The following is a 20,909-nucleotide window of genomic DNA, read 5'->3' on the forward strand; positions in this document are numbered from 1 at the left end:
AGAGCTGGGGCATGGAGAGAGCATGAGCACGGGTAGAGCTGGGGCATGGAGAGAGCAAGAGCACGGGGAGAGCAGGGGCATGGAGAGAGCAGGAGCACGGGGAGAGCAGGGGCATGGAGAGAGCAGGGGCATGGAGAGAACAGGGGCACGGAAAGAGCAGGAGCACGGGGAGAGCAGGGGCACGCAGAGAGCAAGAGCACGGTGAGAGCAGGAGCACGGGGAGAGCAGGGGCACGGGAAGAGCAGGGGCACGGAGAGAGCAGGGGCACGGGGAGAGCAAGAGCACGGGGAGAGCAGGGGCATGGAGAGAGCAGGGGCACGGAGAGAGCAGGAGCACGGGGAGAGAAGGGGCACGGAGAGAGCAGGGGCATGGAGATAGCAAGAGCACGGGGAGAGCAGGGGCACGGAGACAGCAGGAGCACGGGGAGAGCTGGGGCACGGAGAGAGCAGGGGCATGGAGAGAGCAAGAGCACGGGGAGAGCAGGGGCATGGAGAGACCAAGAGCACGGAGAGAGCAGGGGCACGGAGAGAGCAAGAGCACGGGGAGAGCGGGGGCATGGAGAGAGCAAGAGCACGGGGAGAGCAGGGGCATGGAGAGAGCCAGAGCACGGGGAGAGCAGGGGCATGGAGAGAGCAAGAGCACGGGGAGAGCAGGGGCATGTAGAGAGCAAGAGCACAGGGAGAGCAGGGGCACGGAGAGAAAAAGAGCACGGGGAGAGCAGGGGCATGGAGAGAGCAAGAGCACGGGGAGAGCAGGGGCATGGAGAGAGCAAGAGCATTTGGAGAGCAGGGGCATGGAGAGAGCAAGAGCACGGGGAGAGCAGGGGCACGGAGAGAGCAAGAGCACGGGGAGAGCAGGGGCATGGAGAGAGCAAGAGCACGGGGAGAGCAGGGGCATGGAGAGAGCAAGAGCACGGGCAGGGCAGGGGCATGGAGAGAGCAGGAGCACGGGGAGAGCAGGGGCACGGAGAGAGCAAGAGCACGGGGAGAGCTGGGGCATGGAGAGAGCAAGAGAACGGGTAGATCAGGGGCATGGAGAGAGCAAGAGCACGGGGAGAGCTGGGGCACGGAGATAGCAGGAGCACGGGGAGAGCAGGGGCATGGAGAGAGCAAGAGCACGGGGAGAGCTGGGGCACGGCGAGAGCAGGAGCACAGGGAGAGCAGGGGCATGGAGAGAGCAAGAGCACGGGGAGAGCAGGGGCATGGAGAGAGCAAGAGCACGGGGAGAGATGGCGCATGGAGAGAGCAAGAGCACCGGGAGAGCTGGCACATGGAGAGAGCAAGAGCACGGGGAGAGCAGGGGCATGGAGAGAGCAAGAGCACGAGGAGAGCAGGGGCATGGAGAGAGCAAGAGCACGGGGAGAGCAGGGGCATGGAGAGAGCAAGAGCACGGGGAGAGCAGGGGCATGGAGAGAGCAAGAGCACGGGGAGTGCTGGGGCATGGAGAGATCAAGAGCACGGGGAGACCAGGGGCATGGAGAGAGCAAGTGCACGGGGAGAGCAGGGGCATGGAGAGAGCAAGAGCACGGGGAGAGCAAGGGCATGGAGAGAGCAAGAGCACGGGGAGAGCTGGCACATGGAGAAAGTAGGAGATTGGAGAGAGCAAGAGCACGGGGAGAGCTGGCACATGGAGAAAGTTTGAGATTGGAGTGAGCAGGAGCATAGGGAGAGCAGGCACATGGAGAAAGTAGGAGATTGGAGAGAGCAAGAGCTCAAGGGGGTGAGCAGGATCACGGGGACAGAAGAAAATTGGGGAGAGCAGATGCAAGGAGATTGCAGGAGCTCAGGGAGAGCAGAATCATGGTGGGGGCAGGAGAATAGAGAGAGCAGGGTAAGGTGGAGAGCAGGAGCTTGGGGTGAGCAGGTGCATGGAAAGAGCAAGAGCACGGGGAGAGCTGGCACATGGAGAAAGTAGGAGATTGGAGAGAGCAGGAGCATAGGGAGTGCAGGAGCATGGTGAGAGCAGGAGTGTGGAAATTTTAGGAGCATGGGGAGAGCTGGAGTATGGGGATGCAGGAGCACACTAAGAGCAGGAGCACGGGAAGAGCAGGAGCACAGAGAGAGCTGGAGCATGAAGAGAAAAGGAGCACACAGAGACCAGGTGCACAGGGATATTAAGAGCACAGAGGGAGCAGGACCAATTGGATAGCAGGAGCACAGGGAGAGTAGGAACACAGAGCAAAAAGGAGCAAGAACAGAGCAGGAGCACATAGAGAGCAGGAGCACAGGATGGGGGCAGGTGGATGGAGAGAGCAGGAGAAAGGGGAGAGCAGGAGTAAGGCGAGAGTTGGAGCATGCAGAGCAGAGGAGCACACACAGAGCAGGTGCACTGCAAGAGTAGGAGCACGGAGAGAGCAGGACTAAGGGAAGAGCAGGAGCATGAGCAGAGCTGGAAATCAGGCAGAGAAGGAGCACGGAGAAAAGAGGAGCACAGTGTAAGCAGGTACAAGGAGAGAGCAAAAGCACAGTGAAAGCAGGAGCACATTGAGAGCAGGAGCATAGGAATGCAGGAGCACAGTGAGAGAAGGTGTACAGGAAGAGCAGGAGCACGGAGAAAGCTGGAGCACAGAGTCAAGGCAGCAGGGTGGAGGGAGCAGAAGTACAGAGAGAGCAGCAGCAAGGCGAGAGCTGCAGCATGGAGGGTGAATGGAGCACAAAGAGAGCAAGATAAGGCGGAGAACACAAGCAGGAGCAGAGAGAGAGCAGGAGCACATGGAGAGAAGGAACCTGCACACAGCAGATGTACCGGGAGAGTTGGAACACAGAGAATAGGAGCATGGAGAGAGCAGGTGTACAGGGTGAGAAGGAACATGGAGAGAGCAGGATAAAGTGGAGAGCAGGAGCATGGGGAGATCAGGAGCCAGAGGAGAGCAGGAGCATGGGGGTGCAGGAGTAAAGTGAGAGAAGGTGCATGGAAAGAGCTGGAGCATGGAAAGAGCTGGGCCACAGAGTGGGGGCAGGAGGGTGGGTGGAGCAGGAGCACAAAGAAAGCAGCAGCAAGGCGAGAGCAGGAGCGCGGAGAGTGAAGATGCACATGGAGAGAAGGTGGACAGCGAGATCAGGAGCACGGAGGGAGCAGGACCAAGTGGAGAGCAGGAGCTTGGGAAGAGCAGGAACACAGGGAGAGCAGGAGCACGGAAAGAGATGGAGCACGTAGAGAGAAGGAACATGCAGAGAGCAGATGGACGGGGAAAGCTGGAAAATGGAGAGTGTAGGAACACAGGGAGAGAAGGAACATGGAGCGCGCAGGATAAGGCAGGAGCACAGGAGCATGGAGAGAACAGGAGCCAGCGGGGAGCAGGAGTAAAGTGAGAGAAGGAGCACGGGGAGAACAGGAGCCTGGAGAGAGCTGGAGCACGGAGTGGGGGCTGGAGGGTAGAGGGAGTGGGAGCACAGAGAGAGCAGTAGCAAGGCAAGGGCTGGAGTGCAGAGAGTGAAGGTGCACATGGAGAGCAAGTGGACAGGGAGATTAGGAGCACAGAGGGAGCAGGACCAAATGGAGAGCAGAAGCTTGGGGAGAGTAGGAAAACAGGGAGAGCAGGAGCACGGAGAGAGGAGCACAGGGAGTGAAAGAACATGCAGAGAGCAGGAGCACAAGGAGATCTGGAACACAGAAAGGGCAGGAGCATGGAGAGGGCATGAGCATTAGGACAGTGGGAGCACGGGGAAGCAGGAGCTTGGTGAGAGCAAGAGCACAGGGTTTCAGGAGTGCAGGGAGAAAAGGAGCACAAAGAGAGCAGGGTCAGGAGGAGAGCATGGGCATGGGGCAAGCAGGAGCACTGAGAGAGCAGGAGCACAGGGAAAGAAGGAGCATGCAGAAAACAGGAGCAAGGTGGGAGCCAGAACATGGTAAGAGTAGGAGCATGGAGAGAGCAGGAGCTGTGGGAGAGCAGCCACATTGAGAGAGCAGGAAAACAGATAGAACAGGAGCACGGGGAGTGCAGGAGCATGGGGAGTGCTGGAGCACAGGATGGATGGAGAGAGCAGGAACACGGGAAGGGCAGGAGCAAGGTGAGAGGTGGAGCATAGAGAGAGCAGGTGCACAGTGAGAGGAGCATGGAGACAGCAGGAGCATGGGGAGAGCAGGAACACAGGGAGAGCAGGAGAACAGGGAGAGCTGAAGAACAGGGAGAGCAGGTACATATAGAGAGGAGGAAAGCTGGGAGAGCATGGAAAGAGCAGGGGCATGGAGAGAGCTCAAAGAGAGAGCAGGGTCATGGGAACAGAAGGAGAATGGGGAGACCAGGAGAATGGTGGGGACAGGAGAACAGAGAGAGCAGGAGGAACATGGAGGGCAGGAACATGGAAAAAGCATGAGAATGTAGAGAGGAGACGTTCAGAGAGCAGGAGCACAAAGGGCAAGAGCACTGACAAGTCAGGAGTGCGGACTGTAGGGGAGCATGGAGAGGGCATGAACAGGGAGTGAGCAGGAAAATGGGGAGAAATCAGGAGCACTCGGAGAGAGTGGGAGCATGGCGAGCGAAACAGGGCCCAGCGAGAGCATGAGCACTGTTTGGGCAGAAGCACAGGGAGAGCAGGATCAGGTTTAGGGCAACAGCATGGAAAGAACAGGAGCTGGGTGAGGGAGCAGGAGCACAGGAAAAGCAGGAGGACACCAAGAGCAGGAACACAGGGAAGGCAAGGGCACAGGCAGAGAACAAGGGCACAGGCAGAGAGCACGGGCACAGAGAAAGCAAGAGCACGGTGAGAACAGGATCACCGTAGAGGGCAGGATCACAGAGAGAGCAGAAGCATGGGGAGAGAGTGGGAGCACAGGGAGAGAGCAGGAGCACTTGGAGAGAGCAGGGCCATGGGGAAAGAATCAGGTCATGGGGAGAGCATGAGCACAGGGCAGGCAGAAGCTCGGAGAGAGGAGCAGCATGCAGAGAGTGCAGGAGCAGAGGGAGAACAAGAGCACACAGAGAACAGGAGCAGGGTGAGAGAGCAGGAACACGGGGAGAGCAGGCACCTGAAAGCAGAAGCAGAGAGAGAGAGCCAGAGCTTGGAGGGCACAGGATCACAGTGGGAAGAGGAGCACAGAGAGAGCAGGAGCACGGGGAGGGCAGGAGCATGGAGAGTTCAGGAGCACACTGAGAGCAGGGACACAGGGAGCAAGAGCTTAGAGCGAGCAGTAGCATGGGGAGAGCAGGAACACGGGGAAGGAGTGAGGAGCATAGGGAGAACAGGCAGCTGAGGGCAGGAGCACAGAGACAGAGCTGGAGCATGGAGAGAGCAGGCGGATGGGGAGAGAGCCAGGTCATGGGAAGAGCATGAGTATGGGGCAGACGGAAGCTCGAGGAGAGGAGGAGCATATGGAGAGAGCAGGAGCAAGGGGAGAGCAGGCACTTGAAAGCAGGAGCATAGAGGGAGAACTGGAGTATGGAGGGCGCAGGAGCACAGAGGGAAGAGGAGCACGGAGAGAGCAGGAGCACAGACAGGGTAGGAGCACTGGAAGAGTAGAAGCATGAAAAGAGCAAGGGCATAGAGGGAGCAGGATCATGTGGGGAGAGCAAGAGCACGGGGAGAGCTGGAGCATGGGGAGAGCATAAGCATGGACATTACAGAAGCAGGTGGAGAGTGGACGCACGGAGATTGCTGGAGCACAGGTGGAGCAGGAGCATGGGAATAGCAGGTGTACAGGGGGAGCATGAGCACAGAAAGAGCAGGGAAATGTGGAGACCAGGAGCACGGGGAGAGCAGGGGCATGGAGAGAGAAGGAACATTGGGAGAAAGCAGAAGCACAGATTCAGCAGGTAGGCGGAGAGAGCAGGAGCATGGGGAGAGCAGGAGGAGAGTGAGAGCAAGAGCACTTGGAGAGTGGGAGCCCAGAGAGAGCAAGACACAGGGTGAGCATGAACAGAGCAGCAGTACAGAGAGAGCGGGAGCACAGAGAAAGCAAGTGCACATGGAGAGCTGGAGCCAGGAAATGGCAGGAACATGCAGAAAGTAAAGCACAGAGAAAGCACGAGCACAGAGAGAGAGAGAGAGAGCAGGAGCATGGAGAGAGAATGGGAGCATGGGGAGACCAGGCGACTGAGAGCAGGAGCTCAGAGAGATAGCTGGTGAATGGAGAGCAAATGACCACAGAGAGAAGAGGAGAACAGAGAGAGCAGGGGCATGGAGAAAGCAGGAGCACAAGGAGAGCAGGAACATGGGGAGAGCGAGAGCATGGGGAGAGCAGGATCAAGAGGAGAGCAGATGAATGGGGAGAGCTGGAGCATGGAGAGAGAAGGAGTATTGGGAGAGAAGGGACATAGAAAGAACATGGGCATGGAGAGAGCAGGAGCTTGAGGGGAGTGCAAGAGCACGGGGATTGCAGGAGCATGGGGAATGCAGGAGAATGGAAAGAGCTGGAGATGAGCAAGAGCCAGAGCACAGGGATAATGGAGCACAAGCATGGGGAGAGTGATGGGGCCTGGGGAGATCATGAGCAATGGATGGGCAGAAGTTTGTGGAGAGAAGGAGCACAGTGTGAGCAGGAGCACGGGAGTGCAGGAGGATGGAGAGAGCAGGAACACAGAGAGAGCAGCAGCAATGGGAGGGGAGGAGAACGGGGAGAGCAGGGGGAGAGAGAAGGAGCACAGAGAGTGTAGTAGCACCGTGTGAGCATGAGCACAGAGAGAGCAAGAGCATGGGGAAAGCACGAACACCGTGAGAACAAGGACACATGGAGAGCAGGAGCCCACACAGAGCAGGAGCCCAGGAGAGCAGTACAATGCTATTCTCCTATTTCTGAGCTCACTAGCACGTGGCACTGGGCGTAATACAGAGATTACAACCCGAGAGGTCTTGCTTTTTAGTCTACTGCCTAACTCCCTGAATTCTTGATGCAAGACCTCATCCCTCCTTCTACCTATGTCATTGGTACCAACATGTACCATGACCTCTGCCTTATCACCCTCCCCCTTCAGGATGCCCTACAGCCGTTCAGTGACATCCTGGGCCCTGGCATCAGGGAGGCAACATACCATCCTGGAGTCACGATGATGACAACGGTAGCGCCTATCTGTTCCCCTGACTATAGAATCCCCTATTTCTATCGCTCTTCCTCCCTTCCTCCCCTCCTGTACAGACAGGCTGCTTGTGGTGCCAGAAGCTTGGCTCTGTCTCCACTCCCTGGAGGAACCAACGCCCTCATCAGCCTCCAAAATGGAAAACCGACTTGCGAGTGGGACCTCAGGGGACTCCTGAACTACCTGCCTGTTTCTCTTGGACTGCCTGGTGGTCACCCATTCCCTTCCTTCAAGTCCCTTCATCTGCGGTGTGACCACCTCTCTAAACGTGCTATCCACGATGCTCTCAGACTCACAGATGCTCCACAATGTCCCCAGCCGCCGTTCCAGCTCTGAAACCCGAGCTTCCAGGAGCTGCAGCTGGACACACTTCCTGCACACATGCTGGTCCCGGGCACCGGAAATGTTCTCGGCTTCCCACATGGAGCACGAGGAGCACGCCACGGCTTTGAGCTCTTCTGACATGACTTATCCCTTTGAATTAAATCTTTTAAATCAATTACTCCAGGGCCCTTGTTTCCTGGTCCTCGTTACTACAGAATTTACAAACTATAAACCCCAAAAATACCTTAACCTAGAAACGATAAAAAGTAGTAAATGCTTACCCGACCTTACCCACTACTTACCAATCATTTCTCTCTCCTGTAGCCTCTACTGCTGCATCAGGGCAAGATCACTCTCTGAAGGTTTAAGAAGTTGGATAGCAAAGAAAAAATGCAAAGAGCACCTCTTCTCATCTGCACCGAATTCCCACTGTGCACAAAATTGCCAATCCCCACATTCACTCTGGCTGTGTCTCATTCAGGATGAGGTCTCTCCACTGCTTGTGAGCAAGCACACTGTAGCATGGGGGCAGAAGGATGGAGAGACCAGGAGCACACAGAGAGAAGAAACACGGGGAGAGCATGAGCACAGAGGAGCAGGAGCATGGAGAGAAGAGGAGCATGGGAAGAAGGACGAGCACGGGGAGAGTAGGAGCATAGGGGGAGCAGGAGCACGAAGAGCGCAGAATATATTGGAGAGCAAGAGCACGGAGAGAGCAGGAGCATAGGAAGGGAGTTGGGGCCTGGGGAGAGTATGAGCAATGTGCCGGCAGAGGCTCATTGAGAGAAGGAGCACCAATGGAGCCAGAGTATTTAAGGAAGTGGCCCTAGAAATAGCGGATGCATTGGTGGTCATCTTCTGAGATTTAATAGTCTCTGGAACAGTCCCTACAGATTGGAGGGTAGCTAATGTAACCCCACTATTTAAAAAGGGAGGTAGAGAGAAAACAGGGAATTATAGACCAGTCAGCCTGACATCAGTAGTGGGGAAAATTCTAGAGTCCATGAGAAAAGATTTAGTAGCTGAGCACATGGAAAACAGTGGCAGAATCGGACAGAGTCAGCATGGATTTATGAAATGGAAATCATGCTTGACAAATCTACTGGAATTTTTCGAGGATGTAACTAGTAGAGTTGAAGAGGGGGAGCGAGTGGATGTGGTTCATTTGGACTTTCAGAAGGCTTTCGACAAAGTCCCACATAAGAGATTAGCGTGTAAAATTAAAGCATATGGGATTGGGGTAGTGTATTGAGATGGATAGAAAACTGGAAACAAAGAGTAGGAATAAACTGGTCTTTTTACGAATGGCAGGCAGTGATTAGTGGGATACTACAGGGATTGGCACTGGGACCCCAACTATTCACAATATATATTAATGATTTAGATGAGGGAATTAAATGTAATATCTCCAAATTTGCAGATGACACAAAGCTGGGTGGGAGGATGAGCTGTGAGGAGGATGCAGAGATGCTTCAGTGTGATTTGGACAAGCTGAGTGAGTGGGCAAATGCATGGCAGATGCAGTATAATGTGGATAAATGTGAGGTTATCCATTTTGGTAGCAAAAACAGGAAGGCAGATTATTATCTGAATGGCTATAAATTGAGAGAGGGGAATATGCAACAAGACCTGGGTGTCCTTGTACACCAGTCGCTGAAGGTAAGCATGCAGGTGCAGCAGGCGGTAAAGAAGGCAAATGGTATGTTGGCCTTCATAGCGAGATGATTCGAGTACAGGAACAGGGATGTCTTGCTGCAATTGTACAGGGCCTTGGTGAGACTACACCTGGAATATTGTGTGCAGTTTTGGTCTCCTTATCTGAGGAAGGATGTTCTTGCTGTAGAGGGAGTGCAGCGAAGATTTACCAGACTGATTCCTGGGATGGCGAGACTGACATATGAGGAGAGATTGAGTCGGTTAGGATTATATTCGCTGGAGTTCAGAAGAATGAAGGGGTTCTCACAGAAACCTATAAAATTCTAACAGGACTAGACAGGGTAGATGCAGGAAGGATGTTACCGATGGTGGGGGAGTCCAGAACCAGGGGTCACAGTCTGAGGATACGGGGTAGACCATTTAGGACTGAGATGTGGAGAAATTTCTTCACCCAGAGAGTGGTGAGTCTGTGGAATTCGCTACCACAGAAAGTAGTTGAGACCAAAACATTGTATGTTTTCAAGAAGGAGTTAGATATAGCTCTTGGGGTGAAAGGGATCAAAGGATATGGGGAGAAAGCGGGAGCTGGATATTGAGTTGGATGATCAGCCATGATCATAATGAATGGTGGAGCAGGCTCGAAGGGCTGAATGGCCTACTGCTGTTCCTAGTTTCTATGTTTCTATGTTTCTATGAGAGCAGGAGCATGAGGAGAGCAGGAGAACAGAGGCCACAGGAGTATGCAGAGGGCAGGAGCACACAGAACAGGAGCGTGGGGAAAGCAGAAGAGCAGATGGAGCAGAGACATGGAGAGAGCAGGAGCACAGACAGAGCAGGAGCATGGGGAGAGCAGGAGCATGGGGAGAGCAGGAGCACAGAGAGAGCAGGAGCATGGGGAGAGCAGGAGCACGGGGAGAGTAGGAACATGGGGAGAGCAGGAGCATGGGGAGAGCAGGAGCACAGACAGAGCAGGAGCATGGGGAGAGCAGGAGCACGGGGAGAGTAAGAGCATGGGGAGAGCAGGAGCACGGGGAGAGTAGGAGCATGGGGAGAGCAGGAGCACGGGGAGAGAAGGAGCACAGGGAGAGAAGGAGCACGGGGAGAGCAGGAGTATGCAGAGGGCAGGAGCACATAGAGCAGGAGCACAGGGAGAGCAGGAGTACGGGAGGAGCAGGAGCACACACAGCAGGAGCCCTGTGTAATGACCAATGCAGTTCGTAAAACTGAGTTATTTAAATATCTCAGAGGGAAACTTTAAACAACTGTCATAATCAATAACTTAAGGTGTTATGTTTGAGATGCGACTCTAAACTCAGGAATCAGAACACTAGTCTGAGATTTTACATTAAACTAAATGAAATATTTTATTAATTTACACAAGTTAAAATATATATACACGTGGCTACACATTACCACTATTATAACTTTTAACAAATTCCCAAACTAATCTCCATTAACGCAACAACGACCCATAGACTTAACCAGGCAAAGCATTTTCACCTTACAAATTCAGAATGAGGTTCTTTCCACTGTGGAACCAGTTGGAGGTTTACAGATGCCTTTCTTTCTCACATTGCCTCTGCCCTGCACACCCACAAACTACTGAACTGATGCCTACAAGCCCCATTGAATGTTAATTCTCATTGTATCATCAAGAACTTTGAGCTTCAGCCTTTAACAACGAAGTATCATTCATTGTACCAGTTTTATTAGTGATATAAACATGTTGCTTGGTGGCTGCTAGAAAGGTGTCAGTTTTCACCCCACTTCTTGAATGCTCTATTCAAAAAATGGAAAAGCACTCTACCTCTCTATTAACACCTCAACATAGTACATCAAAACACCCAGACTAGCTGGCGTTAATCCAATGAAGACAGACTCACAGACCAAACCTCGATTTTTAAAGAAAAATATTTCCCAAAATATTATATACATTAATACCTTCATGACATCCCCCTCCTTAGTGAGATATGGACTGTCATAATTCTAAAGGACGGCTTCATTTTAATAACCCTTCTCACACTATCCCCTATACTCATTATACCATTACATTACCAGATGCATGCATTAACATAAACATATATATATAAGTCCTTGGTACCAACAGGAATCCCTCCAGTTCAGTGTCCAGCTTTTGTTTCCAATGTCCCATTTTCCTTTTAGCCTCAAACTCTTGATAATACATCTGTGAACAGATTTGCTCTTCCAGCAATATGTATAATACAGATTAAATGGTTATAGTAACGGACACCACCTGAAAAGCCTTGCAATTTTGTCTTGAAATGTGTCCATAAACTTCAAAGGGTTATGGTCTGTGTAAACGATTGTCCCTGATGAATTGTTTGGAACATAAATTTCAAAACACCACACCGGTCTCACCAAACTCAAGTCTCTTTTCCAATTGTTGAATATCTTCTCTGTTGTACATTCAGTTTCCATGAAAAATACCCTATCGGTTTTTCAATTCCAGTGTCATCTTGTAACAGTACAGCCCCAAAGCCTATATGTCTTGCATCAATGGCCAACATGGATTTCTTGGCATAATTGGGCACTGCCAACACTAGTGTTGTAGTTAATATTGTTTTCAAATTATCAAATGACTTCTGACACTCCAGTGGAACTTCTTGTTCCTTTTTAACAGTTCAGTCAATGTGGCAACCACACTGCTAAAATTTGGTACAAATTCCCAGTAAAACCCACTCATGCCCCGAAATCTCAAAACTTCTCATTTTGCTGTAGACACTGGGAAATCCACAATAGCCTTGACTTTCACATCTCTTGGAGCCACCTTACCATGTCCATTGGTATGTCTTAGATATGTAACTTGCCCTTTTGCAAATTCACTTTTAGCCAAGTTCATCACCAAATTAGCTTTTTGTAGTTGAGTAAATAATTCCTCCAGATGCTATAAATGCTCCTCCCACATCTGACTGAAAATGATTAGATCATCAATATAAACAGCACAGTTGCTCAGACCCACAATTACTTTGTTTGTCAGTCTTTGAAATGTCGCAGGTACATTCTTCATACCAAATGGCATCACTTTAAACTGATATAGTCCACTTGGTGTTACAAAAGCTGATACCTCCTTTGCTCTCTCCGACAATGGTACCTGCTAATATCCTTTTAGCTAGTCAATCTTTGTGATAAATTTTGATTGTCCCATTTTCTCAATGCAATCCTCCAACCGTGGTATAGGATATGAATCTGCTTTTGTCACCACATTCACTTTTTGATAGTCCACACACAGTCTTTGTGTTCCATCTGGTTTCGGTACCAGTATAACAGGCAAACTCCAGTTACTGCAACTAAACTCAATGATATCATTTTGAAGCATGAAATAAATTTCTTTTTGTATTTGTGATAACTTTGCCGGATTTAATCTATAAGGTTGTTGCCTTATTGAAGATGATATTTCAATACATACATCATGTAAAGCTAAATGTGTCTTTCCCAACTTATTAGCGTGAATAGGTTTGTGTGACTGCAATAGCTTTTCCTACTCACTGACATTTGTCTGGAAGGTAACTCAATATTGTATTTAAATATTCAAGTGCCCCCTCATTATCCAATTTGATTAGAGTAAAATCAATTTCAGAGTCCTGCACTTCTACCCCATTCTCATCATGCACCATCACTAACACCTCTTTTTTTTCCTCTTCCCTGTCAAAGTACTTTTTAACCATATTTACATGTCACACCCTCTGATTCTTTCTTTTATCTGGAGTATTTATTAAATAATTTACTTCACTTAATTTATTTTCAATTCTGTAAGGCCCACTAAATCTTACACTTAATGAACCCCCTGGTACTGGTAACAAAACTAATACTTTCTCTCCAGGAGCAAAACTGTGATTTTTTGCCTTCTTATCTGCTTTCACTTTCATCACTTGCTGTGGTTTTCCTGTTATTTGACACGTATGACAGGTTCTACAGAATTCGACCACATCCCTGTGCAATCCCGGCCAAAAGAAATACCCCTGTATCTTTCCCTGTGTTTTCCTAATTCCTAAATTTCCTCCAATTAGAATTTCATGAGCAATCCTCAGAATCTCATTTCTATACTCTAATGAGATAACAACCTGATGCACCTCCCTCCAGCTTTCATTTGCTGCGACATAATCCAATCACCATTTTCACATTAATATATTCCCTTGAAGATAATAACATATTTGAATACATTTTGCTTTGGTTTCTGAATCACCTTTCTGATATAATTGTTTTAATTGTGAATCATTTTCCTGTAACTCCACTAACCTCTTTGAGTTAAACACTACAACTGAACAGTCCTGCATTCCTTCCTCATGAATAATGTTATCAAATACAGCGCCTTCTAAATGGATTTCGATATCTGCTTCTTGCCTTTGAACTGCCTGCTTATCTTGTTTATTTTGTTCTTCCTGATGGGATTTTGATCTCATTAAAGACAATCAAGAAACAATCCAGGATGTACCTTCTGGAGCACTTCTGTTGGAAACACTTCTATAGGCTGCTCAACTACCACAGGCATCACCCACATGTACAATCCAGCTATATCATTACCCAGAATAAATTGAACCCCTGCAATGGGCAATTTTTCCACCACTCCAACTATAACTTCACCCATCTTCCATTTGCTCTTTAAATTTACCTTCCAGAAAGGAATAGATTTAGCATCTCCATGAATCCCATTTATTATTACCTTCTCCTGCAACACTCCCTCTGAACAACAAATCTCACTATCCCACAACATTAAGGATTGACTAGCCCCTGTGTCTCTTAAAATTTTAATATCTTTACCCACTCCACCCTGTACACATGAAAAGACTTTCCCTTCGCACACAACGTTTTTAAACATTTCTGCAACATGCTCCTCAGAATTCTCGAGTAAACTGTGAACACAATCCCACTTCTTTATCTTTCACTGATTCTCCCTGTTTCATTTATACACAAACCATTGGTTTCTCCTGTGCCCGAACCTCAGAACCCACAATACTTTTACTTCCAGAGCTTTTCTGTACCCCAATAATTCTTACAGATTTTTCCTGCAATCTCCAACACACTGACTTCATGTGCCCCACTTTACTACAATGAAACCACCTTAATTTTCCATTGTTAATTCTACCTTCTTTTGTTCCAAGAAAAAACTTCCTGGGAACTTCCAACTACTCCTTGTCTTCCCTGACTACCTGCCTTCCTTTCACCTTCCCACTTTCTATCCTTTTCCAGTTGGAAGGGGTGATGGAAAAAAGGTTTAGCTCTATGAATATCTCATAATCATCAGTTATCTCTGCTGCTTGTCTTACAGAATCAACCCTCAGTTCCTCAACATTTGTTCTCACTACTGAAGGGATTGAATCTTTAAATTCTTCCAAAGGAATGAGTCCCCTAAGAGCTGTGTAGGTTGTCTCTATATTTAACACCCATATCCACTGGTCAAAATTACTTTGTTTTACTCTTTCAAACTCAATATAAGTTTGCCACAGCTGTTTTCTCATATTCCTAAATATCTGCCTATATGCTTCAGGAACCAACTCAAATGCCCTCAGGATAGCTTTTCTCACCACATCACAATTCACTGACATTTCTTCTGAAAGCGAAGTATATACCTCAAGCCCCCTACCTAACAACTTAGATTGTCCGGTTTCCCTGTGGCCATTTCATCTGCTTAGCTAGCTTTTCAAATGAAATAAGGAATGCCTCACTATCTGTTTCCTCAAACTCTGGAAAAGCCTGTACACATTTAAACATAACACCGCTGGATTCTACTCTAGAGATAAATCCTTCCTCACCTACTGAAGTATCTTTTCTAACTGCCAACATTTTCAGTTGGAATTTCCCTTTCTCTCTCTCTATTTCTCTTTCCTCCTTCTCCATCTTTACAATTTCTAATTCCCTTTTAAGAGCCATTTCTCTGTCCTTTGCTTCTAATTCAAACTTTTTCATTTGTAACTGAAGTCTCTACCTCCAGCTGTGACTCACTAGTGTCAGGTTTCACTTCCACCTGGAGGTTCTGTGCTATACTTCTAACCACATCAGATTTGCTAGCTCCTGCAGGTAACCCCAATTGCAGCTGATCCACCAACTCGGTTAACTTACTTTTGGTTATTCTCTCCAACCCAATCAGAGTTATCTCTTCTACTCCCAGACAAGTCTTAGCAATTGTCAAAGACACCTTGCAATCTCACCACTTCTAAAATACCTCACCAACTCCTGATTCCAAAGTGCTCCTTGTACCCTCAATCTTTACAATCCACCAATTCCTAACCAATCAAGAAATTAGAAATATAATTTATCCTGGCACAGCCATCAATTGTTATGACTGATGCAGTTGGTAAATCTGAGTTTTTAAAAAATCCCTGGGGGATAATTTAAACAATTTAAACAACTGTCATTACCAATAATTTTAAGTGTTATGTTTGAGATGCGACTCTAAATTCAGGAATCAGACCACCAGTTTGAGGTTTTACATTAAACTAAATGAAACATTTTATTAATTTACACAGGTTAAAATATATATATATATACACATGGTTACAAATTACTACTGTCATAACTTTTAACAAATTCCCAAACTAATTCCATTAAGGCAACAACAACCCACAGACTTAACCAGACACCAGGCAAAGCATTTTCACCTCATGAATTCAAAATGAGGCACTTTTCACTGTGGAGACAGTTGGAGGTTTATAGCTGCCTTTTGATCTCACATTGCCTCTGCCCTGCAATCTTGAAAACTACTGAAGTTATACCTACCAGCCCCATTGAATGTTAATTCACATTGTATCAACAACAACTTTGAACTTCACCTTTTAACGATGAAACCCTTTTCATTGTACAAATTTTATTAGTAATATAAACATGTTGCTTGGTAGCTGCTAGAAAGGTGTCAAGTTTGCACCCCCCTTCTTGAATGCTCCATTCAAAAAATGCAAATGCACTTTTTCTCTCTGTTAACATCTCAAAGTAGCACATCAAAACATCCAAACTAGCTGGCTTTAATCAAATTAAGGCATACCCACAGACCAAAACTCTATTTTAAAAGAAAAATAATTTCCATAATATTACATACATCAATATCACTTCAAGACACCCAGGGAGAGCTGGAGCACGATGATGGAGAGAACAGGAGAACAGAGGGACCAGGAGCATGGGGAAAGCAGGAGCAAGGCAAGAGCTGGAGCTCAGAGAATGAAGGAGCACAGAGAGAGTAGATGCACAGGGAGAGCCGGACCACAGGAGAGCAAGAACACAGAGAAGGAGCAACAGGAGAGCGGGAATACAGGGAGACTAGGGACACATCAAGAGAAAGAGTACGGAGAGAGCAGAATCATAGGGAGAGCAGGAGAAAGGGGAGAGCAGGAGCAAAGTAAGAGCAAGAGCATGTGGGTAGCAGGAACCCAGAGAGAGAAGGAGCACAAAGAGAGCAGGAACAACGGGAGAGAAGTAGCATGCAGGGAGCAGAAGACTGTGGAGAGCCGGAGCATGGAGAGGGCAGGAGCATGGAGAGAGCAGAAACATGGGGAGTGCCAGAGCACAGGGATACTGCAGCAGGGGGAGAGCAGGAACACAAAGAGAGAATGATCGGGTGGAGAGCAGGAGCATGGAGAGAACAGGAGCATGGAGAGAGCAGGAGCACGGGGGTGAAGGAGAGTGCAGAGGGCAGGATTATGGGGAGAGCTGGAACACAGAGAGGGCAGAAGCACAGGCAGAGCAAGAGCACTGGTGTTCATCAGCAGTGGGAGAACAGGAGCACTAAGAGAGAAGGATAAGGTGGAGAGCAGGAGCATGAAGATAGTAGAAGCATGGAGAGAGCAGGAACACGTAAAGAGCAGGAGCATACAGAGAGCAAGAGCACAGGAAAAGCAGGAGCACAGAGAGAGCAGTAAGTTTGGGAGACCAGGTGAACAGAGAGTGCAGGAGCATGGGGAGATTAGGGGCACAAAGAGGGTAGGATAAGCTGGGGAACAGGAGCATGGAGGGAGCAGGAGCACCGGGAGAGAAGGAGCATGCAGAGAGCAAAAGCATGGGGAGAGCCAGAAGATGGAGAGGGCAGGAACATGGAGAAAGCAGGAGAATGGGGAGAGCAAGGGCATGGAGAGAGCAGGATCACAGGTAGATCAGAAGCACAGGGAGAGCAGGAGCAAGGCAACAGCTGGAGCACAGAGAGTGAAAGAGCACAGAGAAAGCACGTGCACAGGGAGAGTAGGAGCACGGAGATAGCAGGAACACAGGGACAGTCAGTACACGTCAAGAACAAGAGCACAGAGACAGCATCATCATGGGGAGAGCAGGATGGGGAGAGCAGGAGCACAGGGAGAGCAGAAGCACCGGGAGAGAAGGAGCATTGAGAGAGCAGAAGCACATAGAGAGCAGAGGCAAGGGGAGAGAAGGAGCATTGAGAGAGCAGGGGAATGGGGAGAGCAGGAGGATGGGAAGAGCAGTAGCACAGGGAGAGCAGGAGCACAGAGAGAGCAGGAGCACAGAGAGAGCAGGAGCACCGGGAGAGAAGGAGCACTGGGAGAGAAGGAGCATGCAGAGAGCAGAAGCACAGGGAACACCAAAACATGGAGAGGGCTGGAACATGGACAAAGCAGGAGAATGGGGAGAGCAGGAGCATGGAGCAAGTGGCAGCACGGGGAGAGCAGAAGCATCGGGAGAGCAGGAGCATCGAGAGAGCAGAAGCGCACAGAGAGCAGAGGCAAGGGGAGAGAAGGAGCATTGAGAGAGCAAGGGAATGGGAAGACCAGGAGCATGTTAGGAGTAGGTGCTCAAGAATAGTGCAGGAGTGTGGGAGAGCAGGGGCAAGGGGAAAGCAGACAAATAGAGATTGCAGAAGCACAGGGAGAGCAGGAGCTTGGGGAAAGCATGAGAACAGTGGGACTAGGAGCACAGAAAAAGCAGGAGAACATGGAGAGCAGGAACACCAGGACAGCAGGAGCACGGAGAGAGCAGTAACACAGGGAGAGTAGGTAGACATCAAGAGTAAGAGCAGGGAGAGTGCACGATCATGGGGAGAGCATGAGCACGGGGAGAACAGGACCCCTGAGTGAAGGAGCAGAGTTAGACCAGGAGCATGAGGAGAGCGGGAGCACAGAGAGAGCAAGAGCACCAGGAGAGAAGGAGCATGCAGAGAGCAGAAGCATGGAATGCAAAGGAGCAAAAAGAGAGCAGGTGCACAGAGAGAGTAGGAGCATGGAAAGGAGCACGTTAATGGGGAGAGCAGGGGCACGGGGAGAGCAGGACTGCAGAAAGAGCAGGAACAAAGAGAGAGCAGGAGCACGGGGACAGTAGGAGCCCTGTGGAGAGCAGGAGCATCGAGAGAGCAGGAGGACACAGAGAGCAGGATCAAGGGGAGAGAAGGAGCACCAACAGAGCAGGAGAATGGGGAGAGCAGGAGCACTGAAAGAGCAGGGGAATGGAAGGAGTAGGAGCTCGAGAACAGTGCAGGAACCTGGGAGAGCAGGGGAATGGGTCGAGCAGACAAACGGAGATTGCCAGAGCACAGGGGGAGCAGGAGCATGGGGAAAACAGGAGCTCGAGGAGAGCATGAGAACAGCAGGACCAGGAGCACACAGAGAGCTGGAGGGCATGGAGAGCAGACGCAAAGGGAGAGAAGGGGAATGGGGTAAGCAGAGGCATGAAAAGAGCAGGACCTTTGAAGGAGAAGGAGCTCGAGGTCAGTGCAGGAGTGCGACAGAGCAGGAGCATGGGGAGAATAGACAAATGGAGATTGCAGGAGCACAGGTGGAGCAGGAGCATGGGGAGAGCAGGAGCTCGGGGACAGCATGAGAACAGCGGGACCAGGGTCACACAGAGAGCAGGGATATGGAGAGCAGGAGCAGGAACACTGGGAGAGAAGGAACATGGGGAGATTGGGAGGATGGAGAGAAGGAACATGCAGAGAGCAGGAAAGTGGGGAGAGCAGCAGCACAAGGAGGGCAGGAGCACACAGAGAGCCAGAACATGGGGAGAACAGGAGCACCCAGACAGCAGGAGCCTAGACAGAGCAGGAGCATGGAGAGAGTGGGAGCATGGTAAGAGCAGGAGCACGGAGAACGAAGGAGCGCACAGACAGCAGGTGCACAGGGAGAGTAAGAGCATGGAATGAGCAGGACCAAGGAGAGGTCTGGGGCAAGGGGAGAGCTGGAGCATGGAGAGAAGGAGCCCACGGAGTGCAGGTGCACAGGGAGAGTAGGAGCACAGAAAGAGCATGACCAAGGTGTGAACAAGAGCACAGACGGAGAAGGATTATGGGGAGAGCTGGACGATGGAGAGAGCAGGAGTATCAAGCGAGCAGGAACATAGGGAATGCAGGAACACAGGGTGAGCAGCAGCACAGGGAACGCAGGAGCATGGAGAGAGCAAGAACATGGAGAGAGGGTCAGGGAGAGCATGAGCACCAGGCGGACACAAGCTCAGTAGAGCAGGAGAACGGAGGAGCAGGAGCACAGATGGAGCAGGAGCACAGAGACAATAGGAAGATGGGAAGAGCAGGAACACAGTGAGAGAGGGGCATGAGGTGAGTAGGAGCATGGGGAATGCAGAAGTAAGGGGTGTGCAGGAGGATGGAGAGAGCAGCAGCACGGAGAAAGCCGGAGCACAGAGAGAGCAGGAGCACGGAAAGAGCAAGAGCATGGGGGGAAGAGGAGCATGGAGAGAGCGGGAGCATGGGGAGAGAGCTGGGGCCCCAGACAACCGGGCAGACAGAAGCTGAGGGGAGAGAAGCATTGAGGGAGTGTAGGAGCAGGTGTAGAGCACGGACATGGAGAGAACAGAACAGGAGCAGGGGGAGAGGGCAGGAGGATGGGGAGAGCAGAGGACATGAAGAGCTTTAACAGGGAGACCAAGCACATAGGCAGAGAGCAGGAGCATGGAGACAGCAGGAGCATGGGGAGAGTAGGCCCATGGAAAGGCCAGGAGCACAGGCAGAGTTGGAGCATGGGGAGAGTAGGAGAACAGAGAGAGAAGGAGCATGTGGAAAGGAGGAGCATGAAGTGAGCAGAAGCACAGGGCGAGCGGAGGCATGCTGGGAGCAAGAGCATGTGGAGAGCAGGAGCAAGGAGAGAGCAGGAGCCTGGAGAGAGCAGGATAATGGGTAGAGCAGGAGGACGGAGAGAGCAGGCACATGCACAGAGCAAGAGCCAGTGAAAGCAGGACCACAGAGAGAGCAGGAGCGCAGAGGGAGCAGGAGCATGGAGGGAGGAGGACCACGGGGAGAGAAGGGGCATGCAGGGAGCAGGAGCAAAGGAAGGGCAGGAGCACAGGGAGTGAAGGAGAATGGACTGAACTGGAGCAAAGGGGGAGCAGGAGCTTTGAGAGAACGGGAGCACTGAGAGAGCAGGAGCATGGGGAGAGCAGGAGACCCACCAGAGTGGGAGCATAGAGCGAGTGGGAGCATGGGGAGAGCATGAGGATGGAGAGAGCAGGAGCACACATATAGCAGGAGCCCGGTGAGTGCAAGAATACGGAGGGAGCAGGACTCCGGTGAGACCAGGAACACAGGAAGAGCAGAAGCACAATGAGAGCATGAGAACAACCTGAGCAGGAGAACAGGGAGAGCAGGAGAACAGGGAGAGCAGGAGAACGGGGGGAGCAGGAGCACGGGGGGAGCAGGAGAACAGGGAGAGCAGGAGCAAGGGGAGAGCAGGAGCATGGGGAGAGCAGGAACACAGAGGGAACAGGAGAAGGGGGAGAGCAGGAGCACAGGGAGAGCAGGAGCACGGGGAGAGCAGGAGTACAGGGACAGCAGGAGCACAGGGAGAGCAGGAGCAGGGAAGGAGATGGAGCATGGGGAGATCAGAAGCGAGGGAAGTGCGGGGTATGGCTAGAGGAAGAGCATGGGGAGAAAAGGAGCATGCAGGGAGCAGGAGCATGGGGAGAAAGGGGGTAAGGGGAGTGATGGAGCACAGACAGAGCTGGAGCAAGGTCAGCAAAG

Source organism: Carcharodon carcharias, chromosome 6 (assembly GCF_017639515.1).
Source record: "Carcharodon carcharias isolate sCarCar2 chromosome 6, sCarCar2.pri, whole genome shotgun sequence".
NCBI classification, from domain to species: Eukaryota; Metazoa; Chordata; class Chondrichthyes; order Lamniformes; family Lamnidae; genus Carcharodon; species Carcharodon carcharias.